The sequence below is a fragment of the Enhydra lutris genome, unplaced genomic scaffold (genome assembly GCF_002288905.1).
Source record: "Enhydra lutris kenyoni isolate GAN:26980312 unplaced genomic scaffold, ASM228890v2 scaffoldscaffold53, whole genome shotgun sequence".
NCBI classification, from domain to species: domain Eukaryota; kingdom Metazoa; phylum Chordata; class Mammalia; order Carnivora; family Mustelidae; genus Enhydra; species Enhydra lutris.
The window spans coordinates 1,284,291-1,301,674 of record NW_019154137.1 but is presented as its reverse complement, the minus strand read 5'-3'; positions in this window follow the sequence as shown (position 1 = coordinate 1,301,674).

Below are 17,384 nucleotides of genomic sequence, written 5' to 3'. Positions count from 1 at the left end.
ACTGTCATGGGATTCAATGTGCAAGAATAGGTAGTGACCCATGATCCTTTACAAGTTCCCCCATAGTCCTCATGCCGATAATGATCTGGGTCCAAGGAATTCATTTTACGACCTAGAGATTCTTTTTATTTTTTTTTTTTTTATTTGTCAGAGAGCATAGGCAGGGGGAGTGACAGGTAGAGGGAGAGGGAGAAGCAGACTCCCCATGGGGCTTGATCCCAGAATCCTGCGATGATGACCTGAACTGAAGGCAGGCGCTAACCCAGTGAGTCATCTGGGCATCCCAAGAGTTTTTTTATTTTCTTTGTTTTTAAAGATTTTATTGTTAATCTCTGTATCCAACGTTGAGCTCAAACTTACAAACCCAGGATGGAGAGTTGTATGCTCTAGGGGCTGAGCCAGCTCAGGCTGGCGACAGAGATTCTTTTCAAAGTACATACAATTTCTCTAGGTGGTTGATGGGCCCCATTAAAGGTAACTTAACCGAGACAGCTCGATGTGGGGGAGAAGAGGTCCTTACCTGAGTGTCAGGTCCTGCTTTATCTGCATGGTAAAGCATCCATCCAAATAGAAAATTCCACCAAAAAAATTTATGTTGGGGGCGCCTGGGTGGCTCGCTGAGTTAAGCGGTCGACTTGATCTCAGCTCAGGTCTTGATCTCAGGTTATGAGTTCAAGCTCCACTTGGAGCCCACTTTAAATACATATGTTGGTACGTTTGTTGATAACCCTAATATACATGGGCAAAACATACATATATGTATCTGTTGTTGTTTTAAGAAATTGTTTTCAGCTGTGAAAGCTTTTGAGAGCAACTCAAAACCCTCAATTTTTAAAACAGGTGTAAATGAAGCAGATTTAATTAAGGTGTAGTTGGGCTACACGAGCAACAGTGAGTGGACACGCTATAGATCACTCTGGGTCTTTGAAAACCATCGCTTACTTTAAGGTATGTGGCTTTTTATGAATTCTACTTCTTTGGGCAAGCACTGAAGGATTCTTAGACTCAGCAGGATAGAAAGGATACTAAGCTGTCGCCAGGGCATTGCTAAGACATCTACAATATTATTTAAAAAGCAGACAAGTTGTATCCAGCAAAAGAAAGGACAGATGCTAAAGATCCTTGGAATAGAAGGCTTGCAGATTTACCCACATCATATCGTATTTTAAGGAATAAGCAGTAAAGAGCATCGCTTTCTTCAACAAATTCGTTTTCCATCATCCCCGTTGGAGGTAGAATTTTTGGCCCCTTCCAACCAAAACCCTGATAAAGGAACAATAGCAAACATTTTGGGTTTTCTTTCTTTCTTTCTTTCTTTCTTTCTTTTTTTTTTTTTTTTTTGAAGATTTGATTTATTTGATAGAGATCACAAGTAGGCAGAGAGGCAGGCAGAGAGAGAGAGAGGGGGAAGCAGGCTCCCCGCTGAGCAGAGAGCCCAATGAGGGGCTCGATCCCAGGATTCTGGGATCATGACCTGAGCCGAAGGCAGAGGCTTTAACCCACTGAGCCACCCAGGTGCCCCCATTTTGGGTTTTCGATAATAGCCTTTCCTGGGAAGCGGGTAGGTTAGAACTTGAGAGATGACCACACTATCAGTGGAATAGGCCAGTTACGAGCCCTTTATGAGTGATGTCTAAGGTCTTAGGACTTGAGTGCTCATGGCTGTGAGTTAGGTAGTATCGTCTACTTCCTTCTCCCTACATTTTAAGCAGGAACTAGGACTCTTCATCCATGCCTCATAGAATCTGCATTTAGTCCTATCTGAAAGGGTTATGATTGAATTTATTCCTATCAAAAAAATTTTTTTAAAGATTTTATTTATTTATTTGACAGAGATCACAGGTAGGCAGAGAGGCAGGCAGAGAGAGGAGGAAGCAGTCTCCCTGTTGAGCAGAGAGCCCGATGTGGGGCTCGATCCCAGGACTCTGAGATCATAACCTGAGCCGAAGGCAGAGGCTTTAACCCAGTGAGCCACCCAGGTGCCCCTATTTCTATCAAATTATATTAATTTTCTGGCCAGTTCAGTTTTCCCGGCTTGGTTTAAAGAGGTGGACAGTAAGTGAGCTTAAAATGCAACTAATCTTGGCATCAGAACCCTCAAACACAGAGACAGTGTGGGCCTTTTTTGGTAGCCAAGGGTGGGGGACTGACTCATACAAGGCATTTGAGAGTAGACCATATTGTCCCTTCATTTTCCTGTCCCATTTAGGATTTGACTCCCAGTCCTGATATTGGGATGAACACAAGAGAAGTTACAAAAACGTTCTTGCCAATTATAATGTTTCCACTTGTTTGAAAAGATGTATTGGCTCTCAAATGGCTTATCTGTCGTCCAGCATCTTCTAGGAAGAGCAGATGCCTCCAGGAGAGAACTGGGGGAATTTATTACCCTTTGATATTGCAGGGGAAGTCAGGATAGCTGGCTGAAAATTCCGGCCAGAGGAAATTGGGAACAGAATTGGCAGTTGGGTGGAGAAGTGGAGCCCTGCTGGGCAGAAGGGAGGAGAGAGCTCTGTTTCTATCCACCTTGTTGGAAAGCATGGGATTAGGAATGAAAGTGAATTCTTGTGTTGCTGGTTGAAATCAGAGAGTGTGTACAAGTTTACCTTGTGCTGAATCCATTTGCCAAATTGTTCAGCTACTGTTTGGTAATGGATTTTTTTTTTTTTATACAACATCAAAGATTCAGGGACTGGTTTGAACAACCTTTGAAAACAAGAAGACCGTTTATTTCCTATTATGCTCTGACAATCCCACTGTGTGCTTTACATTTCTTACTGTCTGAATTTTCATGACATCCCTGGTGGATAATTATTATTTTCCTTAGTTTATGCATGTAAAATGAGGTGCTCATTTATTCGATCAGTTTAGCTGCAAACTTGTCAATTTGAAAAAGTCTAACTTGCTGTTGGTATTTTGTGTATAGAGTTATTTATGTAAATGATGTAATGTAAATATAGTTGACACTATGTAACATAAATAGAAATAGCTTTGGAAGTTAGTCCTGGTATTCACTGCTTTATTTTATTTTTTTAAGATTTTTTAAATTTATCTGATAGACACCAAGAGAGGGAACACAAGCAGAGGGAGTGGGAGAGGGGGAAGCAGGTTCCCCATTGAGCAAGGAGCCCGATGGGGGGCTCTATCCCAGGACCCTGGGATCATGACCTGAGCCAAAGGCAGACGCTTCACCGACTGAGCCACCCAGGCGCCCCTGGTAGTCATTGCTTTAAAGAGGGATACATTTCAGTGTATAACCACAGTAATCTTGGGTGGCATTTGGGCTTTGGATTTTTCTATTCCTCTATACCTGGAGTGGGCTTGAAGAAGGTGATTTGCTTAGGCATTTAGAATCTCTATGGCAAGGTGAAAGTGATCACGTCCTCACATACTTAACTGGAAAAGCACAATATGCCTTTTCTTTCAAATCCGTCATTAAAATCATGTAATCACACACACAAACACACACTTTCTTCCTTATAGGCCCTTCCATCTTTCCATCTCCATAGATGTATTTTTTGGAACCGTAGTATATTCATCCACTGCAGAAAACAAAATGAATTCACAGGGAAAGGATATCTAAAAAAATTGTTGATATGATTCCAGTTTGTTATCAATTGGAGATGTTTCATTTGCTTTTTCTCCATTGGAGACTTGAGTATATTTCCAACAAGAGCCATAGAAGTTCAATGAAATCTTGAGAAGAATGATTGATTGTTCTGACTGGTTGCTGTAGCCTGCCTGCCTGCCTGCCTTCCTTCCTTCCTTCCTTCTTCTTTCTTAGTTTCTTTCATTCATTCATTTTATTTATTTGAGAGAGCAGGGGGAGGAGTATGGTGTGAGGGATAGGCAGACTCCAGGCTGTGCCGAGAGCCCGATGTGGGGCCCGGTGTCATGACCCTGAGATCAGGACCTGAGTCAAAATCAAGAGTCAGACAGACACTCAACGGACTGAGCCACCCAGGTGCCCCACTTTTTCTTTTTCTTTTTTTTTTTTTTAACTCTCCAGTAGAACCTCCTCTGTGAATTTTGGAGACCATAACTTGGCTTTTCAGAGAGCTGTTTCTCATTAGCATTATTTGGAAACATTGCTTCATTAAAAGAGATGGGTATAAACGAGAGAAGCGGATGACATCCAAGAAGAGAGAAAGGTACAGGGACTGTTGTGTATGTTTTTCCCAGAGTTAGGGAAGGTTCCCCATTTTTTCTGCTTATGGTCCTAACTGCTGTGAGTACTGGAAGGCTTTGCCACTGTATAGTCTCCCAACATGTTGCAGCAGTCAGTGGGAACAGTTAATAGCTATTTATAGAATTGTCTTTCTAGAAGGCGGCTTGAACTACTTGTGAGGACAAGGGAATGACCATTTATTTATTTATTTTTTTTTTGTTATTGGCTGGCGATGCTATATATATTTTACAGTAAGAATTTTCATTGACTCTTTCTGGCCCTCCCCACCGTCCCCCTGCTAGGTAGTTACTGATTTCTGTAGGTTATAGATGAGAGCGATGTTCAGCCATTGTGCAAGAATTTTCTCAAATGTGTGCAAGCTTGTGTTCGGCTCAAATGCTACTAAGGGGCTGTCATTTCCTGATCTCTCCATGAGAAGCCATTACCTCCTGTCCATCCCGAAGGGCAAGCAAGGTTCTCATAGACACCCTGTCGTGGACTTTACCACGATCTTACAACTATAGACAATAGAACCAGGAGTCGAATCCAGGTTTATGTGACTCAAACTGTTGTTTTCCTTTATTCAATCATCATACTCTAACAAATCAGCAATATTAGCAAAACCTTATTGCCCACCTTGCTGTGGCTTTCCTATCTGTCTGTTCACATAGTCTCCTAGATCCCATGAAGATGGTCTTATGGACTCCAACACATGTAAAATTTGGCTAGTTCTTGAGAGTAAGCAGAACATTGTCTTGCTGCTTAAAATTCTGTTTTCAGAGTCTCTTATATCTGGCACCATCATGAATTCACTGTGCTTGAGAGCAGGGAAATGGTAGGTTATGTGCTGGGCTCTGTACTGCATGCTTTTATTGCATTAACTCATTGAACTGCTAACACCAGCTCTCTGAGGTGGTTACTGTTCTACACGTCCTTTTATATATAGGGCAATGAAAGTATACAGAGGTCACATGACTTGGCTAGGGGAAAGAAATGAACTGGTCTTCAGATCCACATGCTTCCCTTTATCGTCTAGGACTTTCAGAGTTAGGCGGGACCGTGCATCAACTGTGGTCTATGGGCTATGGACAGAAGTGATGCCTTTCATTTCCTATACTGAAGCCACTAAAAGCTAGTGTGCAACTCTCTAGCTCTCTTTACCCGTAACTTGTTGACCTGGAAGGTTATAGCTGCAAAACTGTAGAGCCTCCCTTAGCCTGGATCTCTGAGTGACCATGTGGAGTAGAACTCTCTTCCCCACCCTGCAGGGATCTGTGTTGGATTTATAGCTTCAGGGAGGGATAAGCATATTTTGCATTAAGCCATTAAGGTTTGGGGGTTAATTCGTTCCTGTGCTACCTTGCCTATAACAGTGACAGATCTGAGACTTGAATTCAGAGCTGATTGCTGCCATAATCTGCGCTCTTTTGCAATTTCAGAGTAAACTTGAAGCCTCCGTGCTCCTGTAAGGAACCCTGATATCTTTCTTAGAAGGGCCCCTGTGAGATAGGAACCCTGGCCAGTTTATCCCTACTTAAGGAGTAACTGCTGATCTAAACTAACTATTAAGGCTGGAGGGTTTCCATTGCATTGTCTACCCCCTCACCATTATTATAGGAGAAAGGATCTGGTTTACCCATTAGCATATTTTCACATTTTGGGTTAAAGATTCTATTTTCTGGTCACAGGTACTTGGCTTTTATACTGTAGGTACATTTGGACTCCTTTACCTTTTTTTTTTTTTTTTTTTTAAGATCTTATTTATTCACTTGACAGACAGAGATCACAAGTAGGCAGAGAGGCAGGCGGGGAGAGAGAGAGGGAAGCAGGCTCCCTGCTGAGCAGAGAGCCCAATGCAGGGCTCGATCCCAAGACCCTGAGACCATGACCTGAGCCACCCAGGTGCCCCTCCTTTACCTTTTTATGTAATTTTAAACATTTGGTGCATTGTGGGAAAGATCACCCTTAAGAGCTTTCAGAAACCCCTACTTACACATTTTGCTAGTTTCTTCCCACAGGGTCTGAATTAATACATTAAGTAATCATTGGAGTGGGTATTGCTCCTCAAAGAGGGAGAATTAGGTATGGTAGTTAGAAGGCCTCTCGGTACATTGCTAAGCTGTGTTTGTGCATTGTCCTGGCTCTGCTGATTGTTCCCAACTGCTAATACTAACTCATCAGGAGAAAGAATTATGCCAAGTGAAACTAAGATGTGCATTTGCATAAATTTCCAGCTCTGTGTTATGCATTCAATTACATGTTGGTTTAATCACAAAATTGTTCGGCTATTTTCAGGAAGCATTTGAGAGCTGTCTTTATGATGTATGGCTCAATTTCATTCAGAGGAAATTCAGTTATAGTGACCATTAAAACAAGATCATCCAAAATGGAAGTTTACGGAGTTGTGTGACAGAACGATCTTGTTTTATTCCTCACTGGTGAATTGATAATTTGCTGGCCAACCAGTTGAAGTGTCATAAATTGCCCTGTTTGAGATAGTAGTAAAATACAAGACCCAGTTTTTTCCCCCCATGAAGAATATTCAATTTAATGAAAGTTTTTGAATTTAATAATAATGGTTTAGGCTTGTAGTATCCCTGAGCTCTTCTTGGAGTAGAAAGGTGATGCTGTTTTAAAAATGGCAGTTTTACTTGATTATGGAAACGGAGCTGTAGTTTTGCTTTCCAAGGCAGAAAGGTTTTTGCGTAGTCTCCCTTCTCCCCTGTACCTTTTTTGTAGGTCACCATCTCCTGTTGGAGATCCCCATGGTAATTTAGATCACCATAAAAATCCAACCAAAAGGCATTTTCTCAAGACCCAGCTACCAACTCAGTAAAAGAGTGTAAGACCTTTCTATTTTGTGTCTCCAATCTCCTCACTGCATTATCTGCCTGGTTTTAGGAAAATATAATCAGGAATATTTATTACCATGATTGGCTCACTTTCTCATAGCACAGATTCTTATATACCATTTCTGACTCCTTTAAGGCATGATGAAAGGGTAAGTTCAAATACAGATTTAAAACTTGTTTATTTTTGTGCGGGTGTACTTATGAGCCTACAGGTTTACTCAGAATCAAGTTAGGTGACCAAATCAATGAAAACTTGAAGCAATATTAGAACTCTTTTTAGGGGTGCCTGGGTGGCTCAGTGGGTTAAATCCTCTGCTTTCGGCTCAGGTCATGGCCCCAGGGTCCTGGGACCCTCACTGGTGAATTGATAATTTGCTGGCCAACCAGTTGAAGTGTCATAAATTGCCCTGTTTGAGATAGTAGTAAAAGACTACTTTTTGAGAAAGTAGTAAAGACCCAGTTTTTTATCTTTTAAATCTTGCTCAGTCACAAACCAGCTGTATGACTTGGGAAAGTCTTTCTCTGTCACTTTCCTCTCTCTCTCTCTTTTTTGAAGATTTTATTTATTTATTTGACAGAGATCACAAGTAGGCAGAGAGGCAGGCAGAGAGAGGAGGAAGCAGGCTTCCTGCTGAGCATGGGATCCCAGGACGCTGGGATCATGACCTGAGCCGAAGGCAGAGGCTTTAACCCACTGAGCCACCCAGGCACCCCCGTCTTTTTTTTTTTTTTTTTTTTTTTAAAGATACTATTTATTTGGCGGAGAGAGACAGTGAGAGAGGAAATACAAGCAGGGGGAGTGGGAGAGGGAGAAACAGGCTTCCAGCAGAGCAGGGAGCCCGATGTAGGGCTCAATCCCAGGACCCTGGAATCATGACCTGAGCTGAAGGCAGACACTTAATGACTGAGCCACCCAGGTGCCCCATTCTCTGTCTCGTTTTTCTCATTTTTGAAACACAAGGAGGTTGGAGGAGATGATCTCTAGGTCTCTAGGAACACTCCTAGCTGAAATGCTGTAATTCTCAGAAATACTAGTAGATAATCAGTAGATAATCATGTATTATACTTTAACCGTGTACACAGATGGGAAGATTTGTTATATTCAGTTTTTAAACTGAATTTGTTAATTGGAAACTGGTTAACAATTATTTGAATTCACTCTTCTGATTTTCAGATTCCTCTGTGTGTGTTGTCCTTGTCTTTGTTAAAACTTCTCCAGAAACAACTTTTCATTATCTTAAAATCATCTAACCAGTGATGTCATTATAAAGCCAGACGTATGGCAGGAAATGCACAGATTTTTTTATAAAGGAAGAAAACAACAGTTTGAGTCTTTTATAAAGGAAGGAAGAGTTGAATATAACCATGGCCGAAACAGGCACATTTCATAGTTTTGATTTATACTGCGTCTGCTGTAGGCGAATTCCCTAGCTCAGTATTTCTCTTAACCCACATCCTCACAGTGTTCAATGCAAGAAGCAGAACAAAAAGAAAGGAAAAGGTGAATGAAAGGTAGGGACATGTGTAAAAAACACAGGTAGGGTTTGGAAATAAACAAAAGGAGTTGGAAGGTGTTTCTGGCCTCTGGTGGGAAGCCTGCCCTTACATCTCTTTAGCCACTGTCCAGAAGTTATGCTAAACAATGGCATTATATTTGCACCCCCCTTAAGGAGTCTTGAGTTTTATTCTGGCAGGGAACAACTCAAATGAGTTGTGTCTGTCTTCTTTAACAGACATTGAAAAAATATTAAAAACTTGACACATTAATTTTTTTTTATTTTTAAATTTGAAAAGGGTTTTTAAAGATTTTCTTTCTTTATTAGAGAGCACGAGTGGGGAGAGGGAGAAGTAGAGCAGGGAGCCCAATGTGGGCTCGATCCCAGGACTCTGAGATCATGACCTTTGTGGAAGGTAGCCACTTAATCAGCTGAGCCACTCAGGGGCCGCTAAAGACTATCTATCTATCTCTCTATCTATCTATCTATGTATATTTTAAAGATTTTATTTATTTGACAGAGAGATCACAAGTAGGCAGAGAGGCAGGCAGAGAGAGAGGGGGAAGCAGGCTCCCCTCAGAGCAGAGAGCCCGATGTGGGGCTCGATCCCAGGACCCTGAGATCATGACCTGAGCCGAAGGCAGAGGCTTAACCCACTGAGCCACCCAGCTGCCCCAAGACTATATACATATATATTTTAAAAGATTTTGTTTATTTATTTGACAGAGCTCACAAGTAGGCAGAGAGGTAGGCAGAGAGAGAGAGGAGGAAGCAGGCTCCCCGCAGAGCAGAGAGCCTAATGCAGGGCTTGATCCCAGGACCCTGGGATCATGACCTGAGCCTAAGGCAGAGGCTTTAACCCACTGAGCCACCCAGGAACCCCTCAAGACTATATTAAAGTAATTTCTACCTGCAATGTGGGACTCGAACTCCCAACCTCAAGACTAAGAGTCTCAGGCTTCACGGACTGAGCCAGCCAAGCTCCCCAAAACTTGTATTTTATATGACAACTTTTTAGAACACTCTGAATTTTTCACACATGGACATACTATCACACAGTGTTCAGTAAATAATATCATGGTTAACCGAGGCAAAATTGGGGCTTCTCAGAACTGTTAGTTCCTATTAGGAAAATAGGGCTGTATTTTCTGGCTAGGAAGTCATCCATCAGTCTTTCAGTCACCATCATTCTTTCTCAATCTTTAATCCTCTTTTGCTTTATTAATAAAGCTCAAGACTGCCAGCGCATCCCAATATCTCTTATATTACATCAGTAATTTTCCAAGGTGTTTGTTATTGAAATAGTTTAGGAGAATAATGTGATTTATAACACATAAAATTGACCTTTTGAAATTCTTATTTAGATATAACCTTAAAAACTAGTAGGTTATTAATTTCTTGGTCAAACATATAATTGATTATCCATTTTGTGCTAGGAGCTATGTTAATTGCATCCACCTCCAGCTTTTACTGCTTGATATGAACAAATCCATTTAAGGCCTAAATGCATTCATTTTTTAGTCTTCTCAAAATAGTTTTAATTTTCCATTTCACTTTGACACACAATGGGGCTTTCTCCGTCTACTGCCAGCCCTGGCCATAGGCCAAAGGAGTACATCGCTCATGGAAAGATCATTAAGGTATATCTTTACCTTTCCAGCCTTCATCAGTACTGAGTGAATCTGAAATATTATTAACCATGTGGGGTACTGGGATTTGTGCCATATATCCTTTCCATAAGAATGCACAGAACCCAAGAAGGTTTCACAACTGTTAATGAATGCAGCTTTATGCTAAAAGATTGCCCGATCTCATGGTAGTGTTCATACCCTGGGTTCAAATGGGCAGCCCAGCTCCCCTCTAAGAGGCCAATGGATAGCATTTTTGGAAGACAGTAACCAGGAGGGATGGTAAGAAGATAGAAGAATTCTGGAAACATAGGTAGAAACAGGAAATAGTATCAGAGGTCATAAATTTTGTCGACTTTAATTAGGTGGGTATGGTGAAAAATCCAGATGCCTAAACCAGGATTATGGGTACTTAAATTCATAAGGAGATTGCGCAGAAGCCAAAACCAGCGAGAGTAAAGTGTAGTCCTAATGTTGGACTCACGAGAGGAAACAAAGTGCTGCTAGCAAGAGACTTGGTTTGTATGGATTTTGTGACTGGATTTGCTAATAGGTTACACCTAAACTAGAGAGCCATGGAAAAGGGGATGAAACCCATCAGATCCTGACCTTTATTTACATAGTTGGTATTTTTAGTTCTATTTTTTTTTGAAAAAATTTTAAAAGATTTTATTTGAGAGATAGAGCATGAGAGGGGGGGCGGGGGACAGAAGGGGAGGGAAGGAGAGGGAGAAGGGAGCCTGACGCAGAACTCAATCCCAGGACCCTGAGATCATGACCTGAGCTGAAGGCAGCCGCTTAACTGACTGAGCCACCCAGGCGCCCCACCACAGGTGGTGTTTTTAGATGATAGATTTTCATTTTCGAGAAGGGTCCTTTGGTTTGTCTATTGTGTTGACTGTCCAAAGGCTTTTCCCATTGATTTCCTCCTTTGTGCTTTATGATAATCATAAGATATTCAGAGTAACTTATTTTATTCCAATTTATAGATGAAGAAATGGACACAGAACTGAGGTGTCCTAGAGAATATCCCTAGGAAGTGGTATATTTTTCATTGATCAAGTGCTAGGCACTGGTTTCCATCTAATTTCTCAATTCTCATTATAGTCTTTTGAAGTAGACCTTCATCTTGTTAGTCACCTAATAATAGGAAACAGGAAATAGGAGTATGGAGAGTGGGTATAACTTACCCAAGATTACTTGGTAAATGATGGGCTTGTCAGTTGAACCCAGTCTATCTGGCTCCTTAACCTCTAGACTTGTTACTTCCTGTTTACTACCATTTTCCCTATGAACATTTCACTTCATGAAAATTTTTAACATTGTGGGGGCCTGGCTGGCTCAGTGAGAAGAGCATGTGATTCTTGATCTCAGAAGCTTTGTGAGTTCGAGCCCCACGTTGCGTGTAGAGATTACTAATAAAAATAAAACTTAGAAAGATTTTTTTGGTAGCATCGTGAACCCCTCTAACTTTAGTAGTACCTGAGCTCCTTCTTGCTTGGCTAGTGTTATCAGCTCGCGGATACTGGTCTACCCTCCTGGTCTCCCAAGTGGGGAAACAGAGGTTCCAACATTGTCTTCCCCACAATGTTGCAGGTCTCTTAAATCCTCGCTGTCTATTTTGCCTTTGGGATGGTTTTCAGAAGATGCACATAGGACCAGGACTTTCTTCAGAGGAGGCTGACTAGAGAAATATGCTATGATTTGAGCTTTTTTTCTTTTTTTTATAGCGTGCCCGGGGAACTGAAATCCAATGAATAGCAGGTCATTCTTTTGTGGTTTGAAGATAGTATGAGGAAATATAATAGACCTTAAATAAAGGGAGTGGGAAAAAAAAAGAAAGACAAACTTGCCCCACGTCACGGTTTTGCCTGGGGATAGCCCTTCATAGGAACCATTTGGTTTTCAGTGTTTCTTGTGGGATGTAGGAAGAGATGAAAGACACACGAGTTGCAGACATTGACATGACTCACTAAACATATGGCTGTAAATAATGAGACCCTTTATCTTGGAGGAGAATCTAAAGGGCGTGGGGAGAAACCCACATATAACTCACTTTAAAAAAGTAAAGCTGTATCATTTCCTTTTGGAGGCCATAATCTTTTGGTCTTTTTCAGATGTTGTGCCAAGAAATAAAAGCGGAGGGGTTGGTAGAAATCGCATCAATTCATTAGTAAACCTCTTGGTAGAAGCATTTGACATTAGCCTTCTGTTTCTTTGGCTGCTAGGAGGCCAAGAGCATTGAAAAACCTTAAATAATCTTTTTAAATTAAATAAATAACCCCCCCCCCCCGTTCAAGTGTCACTGCTTCACTGGAAATGACCTCATCTGTCAGCTAAAATATTATTGAGAAAAGGAGTACATCATTATGTGGTGGAAGGTTGTTGGGGGGTTGGGTAAAAGCGAGAGTGGGAGGTTTTAAAAGCTGTTGAGAGCTTTCCCAGCATGAGTTCTGTTTATTATGAGGCTTTCCCGTGGACTCTTATGCCCTTCCTAAATAAACAAAGAGCTTCATCAAAGTCATCTGAGTACATTCATTTATTTAGATTTTAACTGTCTACACTGGTGATGGTTTTCTGTGGGCTCCCAAGTTTATATGGGTCAGGAAGCCATGGCTTAGGGCACACATAATGCTACCTGGGCCAAGCTGAGGTGGTGTTTGTTTGGTGGGGTCTGCGGGGGTGTTGTGGCGTGCGCTATGCCACAATATGTTTTCAGGGCAAATGTGTGCCCTCCTGTTCAGATAGGACGCTAAGGAGGATGGGAGCCCTGGAAGCCAAAAACAATGACAGGGAGTTGTGAGTAAATCACCACTAAGGGAACTGGCCTTGGGCCTTGGGTTTATGTGGGGTTGAGGTGACCCGATGGCCATCTTAGCAGAAGGAAAATGTGCCTAAGGACTGGTGGCCAGCTCCTGCGATTGCAATTAGACCTGTTGAGAACTTGCTTTGAGTTCTGCCTTGTGTTACACCCCAAGCAACACCCCTCTATGTGAGAGACCTCTGAAGACCATTTCCCATTTGCTAGCCCATCATCTTTCTTGTCCCGCAGGGGGTTACAGTGTCTCCTTCATAATGATGTCTTAGGCTTTCTTGTGATCAGGTGTTTATACTAAAAGTAGATAAGAATGGTTCCATATTACATACCCTGGGTTCTTTCTTTAGTTTATGAGTCAGCCATTTTGAAATGGAGGAGAATCACTGGTCTCTGAAATTCTACAAACTTTGTAATATGGATTGTAACCAGGAAGTGTGATGTCTTCAACTTTTTTCTTTCTCAGGTTTGATTGGCTCTTCGAGGTTCTGATTCCTTTTGAATTTTAGGATTGTTTTATCTATTTCTATGCAAACACCATTGGTATTTGGCTTGGAATTGCGTTGAATCTGTAGATGGCATTTCAGCCATATTAATTCTTCCAGTCTGTGAACAAGAGATTGGTTTGCATTTATTTGTGTCTTCTTCAGTGTCTTTCATTAAAGCCTCATATTTTTCATGTAGAGATCATTCACCTTCTTGTTTAAATTTATCCCTAGTAATTTTACTGTTTTTGATACTATTGGCAAGGGGATTGTTTTCTTTATTTCTTTCAGTTGGTTTGCTGTTAGTGGATAGGAATACAGCTGATTTTTGTATTTTGATTTTTTTTTATCCTGCAACTGCACTGAATTCGCTTGCATTGTCATAATTTTGTGGGGGATAGGGTTTTCTGTATATAAGATCCTGTCCTCTGCAAACACACAATTTTACTTTCTCTGTTTGGATGGCTTGTATTCCTTTTAGTTGCCTCAGCGCTCGAGCTATGATTTTAGTACTGTGTTCAAAAGGCGTAGTAAGGGGGCGCCTGGGTGGCTCAGTGGGTTACGCCTCTACCTTCAGCTCAGGTCCTGGTCTCAGGGTCCTGGGATCGAGCCCCACGTCGGGCTCTCTGCACAGCAGGGAGCCTGCTTCCCCCTCTCTCTCTGCCTGCTTCTCTGCCTACTTGTGATCTCTCTCTCTCTCTATTGAATAAATCAATAAAAAAATCTAAAAAAAAAAAAAGAGGCGTAGTAAGAGTGGCCAGTTAAAATTTCTAGCGCTGTGTTCAATAAAAGTGGTGAGAGTGGGTATCCTTGTTCTCATCTTGGAAGAAAAGTTTTCAGCCTTTCACCATTCAGTATGATGGTAGCTTTTAGTTTGTCATTTATGGCCTTTATTATGTTGAAGTATGTTCATTCTGTACTAAAATATTGAGAGTTTATGTTAGTAAAAGATGTTGAATTCTGTCTGATGCTTTTATTGTATCTATTGAGACAGTCATAAGACTTTAAGGTTTCATTTTATTAATGGGTATCACATTTACTGATTTTGTGATTTTTGTGTTGTCTTGCATCCCAGGTATAAATCCCATTGGATTGTGGTGTGTGATTCTCCCCACCCCTTTTTAAGAAAAAAATATTTATTTATTTTAGAGAGCGCTTGAGTGAGAGAGGCAGAGGGAGGGGGAGAGAGAATTCCAAGCAGACTCCACACTGAGGGCAAAGCCCAACCTGGGGCTCGATCCCATGATCCCAGATCGCGACTTGAGCCGAAACCAAGAGTAGGACACTTTACTTACTGTGTCACCCAGGCACCCTTTGGCTGCCCATCTTTAAAAATTTTGGAAGTTTTCAGGGCGCCTGGGTGGCTCAGTGGGTTAAAGCCTCTGCCTTTGGCTCAGGTCATGATCTCATGGTCCTGGGATCGAGCCCCACATCAGACTCTCTGCTCAGCGGGGAGCCTGCTTCCCCCTCTCTCTCTGCCTACCTCTGCCTACTTGTGATCTCTGTCTGCCAAATTAAAAAAAATAAAAAAAACTTAAAAAAAATAAAAAAAAATTTGTGAAGTTTTCTTTTATTATTTTGTTAATTTAATTTTTTTAAAAGCACCGCCTGGTGTGTGTGTGTGTGTGTGTGTGTGTGTGTGTTGAGCTTATTCTGTGCTTAAACAAAATTTCTTTTCCTTTACCTATCTCTTCTCCTTTTGGAAATTTTATCATGTGACTATTCATTCACTGGATGATGTCTCATTATTCATGCTGGCTTTCTTCACCTTTTAAATTCTTTTTTTTCTCTGTGTTACTCTAACTGGCTAATGTCAAATGACTTGTCTTCAAGTTTGCTGATTCTATATGATGATTCTATATGACCAATTCTGATGCTGAAGCTCTCTACTGAATTTCCTAGTTCTGTCAATTGTATTCTTCAGCCTGAGCATTTGTGTTTGGTTCTTTATGGTTTCTGTCTCCTTACTGTACTTATCTTTTTATTCTTGCATTGTTTTCGTGATTTTATTTAGTTGTTTATCTGTGTTGTGTTGCATTTTATTGAGGTTCTTTAAGCTGGTTCTTTTGAATTCTTTGTGAGACAGTTTGTATAATCCATTCCATTGGGGTTGGTTCCTGGAGTTTTATTAGTTTCTTTTGGTGGTGCCATATTTGCGTGGTTCTTTATGATCTGTTTCGCTTTGCTTTGGTGTCCACATTTGAAATACCATATGCCTCTTCCAGTTGTTACAGACTGGTTTCAGCAGGTAAATATCATCTGTTGTTGGTTTTCTGGGCTGATGGGTTACCTCTTGAATCACAGGTATGCTGAGTTGAAGCTGGGTTTTGAATTTGTTGCTGGGTCTATAGTTGGGTCAGTAATTTATGGGCTTGTTACCATTGGGTTGTAAGGGTGTAGATCCTATCTGATCTTTGGGCCAATCAGATGCTTTAGGGACAGTTTCAGGATCTTTGGAGGCACAGAAGGGAGTGTCTGCTATTACCAGCAAGACTGCTTGTAGACTGAGGCTGGGAAAGACTGGATCCCAGATAAAGGACCATTTCAGAACCTACTGTTGGACTGAGTTTGTTGGCTTACCTCTATGTGTATCCAAACTTTGGCTGAGAGGGCCTGGGCTACTTCTGGGCCCACAGCTGGGACTAGCTCTGTGTGCCTATTACTGGAATCATGGGTAGGTGTGACCCCTCCTGGATCCCTCGACTTACGGTGCTGGTGACAGAACCAAGGCCAAATGGTACTATAACCTGGTCCTCAGAGGTACAGAGCTATTTCTGGATCTGTAGCTGGGATTATGGTCAGTGAGACTGCCACCTGGATGTGAACTTGCCTTTTTAAGATGGCTCTCCTCAGTCCCGTGCTCCAGCTGGTCTGTTTTCTTAGACAAGCCTGCCTTTCTTCCCAAGTCATTTGGATTATTCCAGTTAACATAGGCACCCAAGGTGTGGCTAGTACTAAGAGCAGCCAGGCCACTGGGAGTCAAACTTAAGCATCAATTGAGCCTGAGAAGTGAGACACTTTTGTCAAGGCATGACAGGCCAATCTAGAAGATCATGACAAGACAGACAGCTTGGAGTTAGAATCAGAAAAGTGTGGCAGCTAGCCGGGGCCGGGTTTCAGGCAACTTAGTGTACAAACAAGTCTGATACTAGCTTTTGGAAGCTTAGTCATAGGACTTTTAGTAAAAAGCAAGGCAGTCTCCAGGACCAGGAAAAGTAGATCAGGATTCTAGGTCCTAGACTTAGATCAGAAACAGGGTCGGAAAGGCATGGTCACTAGAACTGGGGTGTGAGGTCTTAGTTGGGCCCTCTACTTGTCTTCTTCAGTGTGAAGCTGCCAGACTGATTATGTAGAAGTCCTTCAGTGTCACCTGATTAGAAAAAGACAATGCTTGAATCCTTGGAGGGAAGTGAGTTTGTTGGTATAGACTTGGGGAGTTATGTTTGGAATATCAGAAGGGTAGGGAAAATAGGGTCAGAGAGTCATTGGGTGTTTTTGGTGGGAGATAGGGAGGATTGTTAGTATTTTGACTCCTTGGCACATATTTGCCTCAGATTTTTTTCTTAAGATTTATTTATTTATTTGAGAGAGAGCACGAGAGATATAGAGAATGCAGTGTGAGTATTGGAGGGAGAGAAATTCACCCAGACTCCCCACTAAGCGTGGAGCCTGTCCCAAGGCTGGATCCAAGGACTCTTGAAATCATGACCTGAGCTGAAATCACCAAAAAAAAAAAAAAAAAAAAAACAAAACACAAAACAAAACAAAACAAAAAACACAACAACAACAAAAAACAAAAAAAACGAGTCAGATGCTTACCTGAATGAGCCCCCCAGGCGCCTCTGTCCTAGATTTTCAGTTTGGCATGTTTAGACTCCATATTCCTTGGTTATTACCTTTCCCCCCTAATGTCTGTGTTTTGCCTTAACTTCCTTTTCTA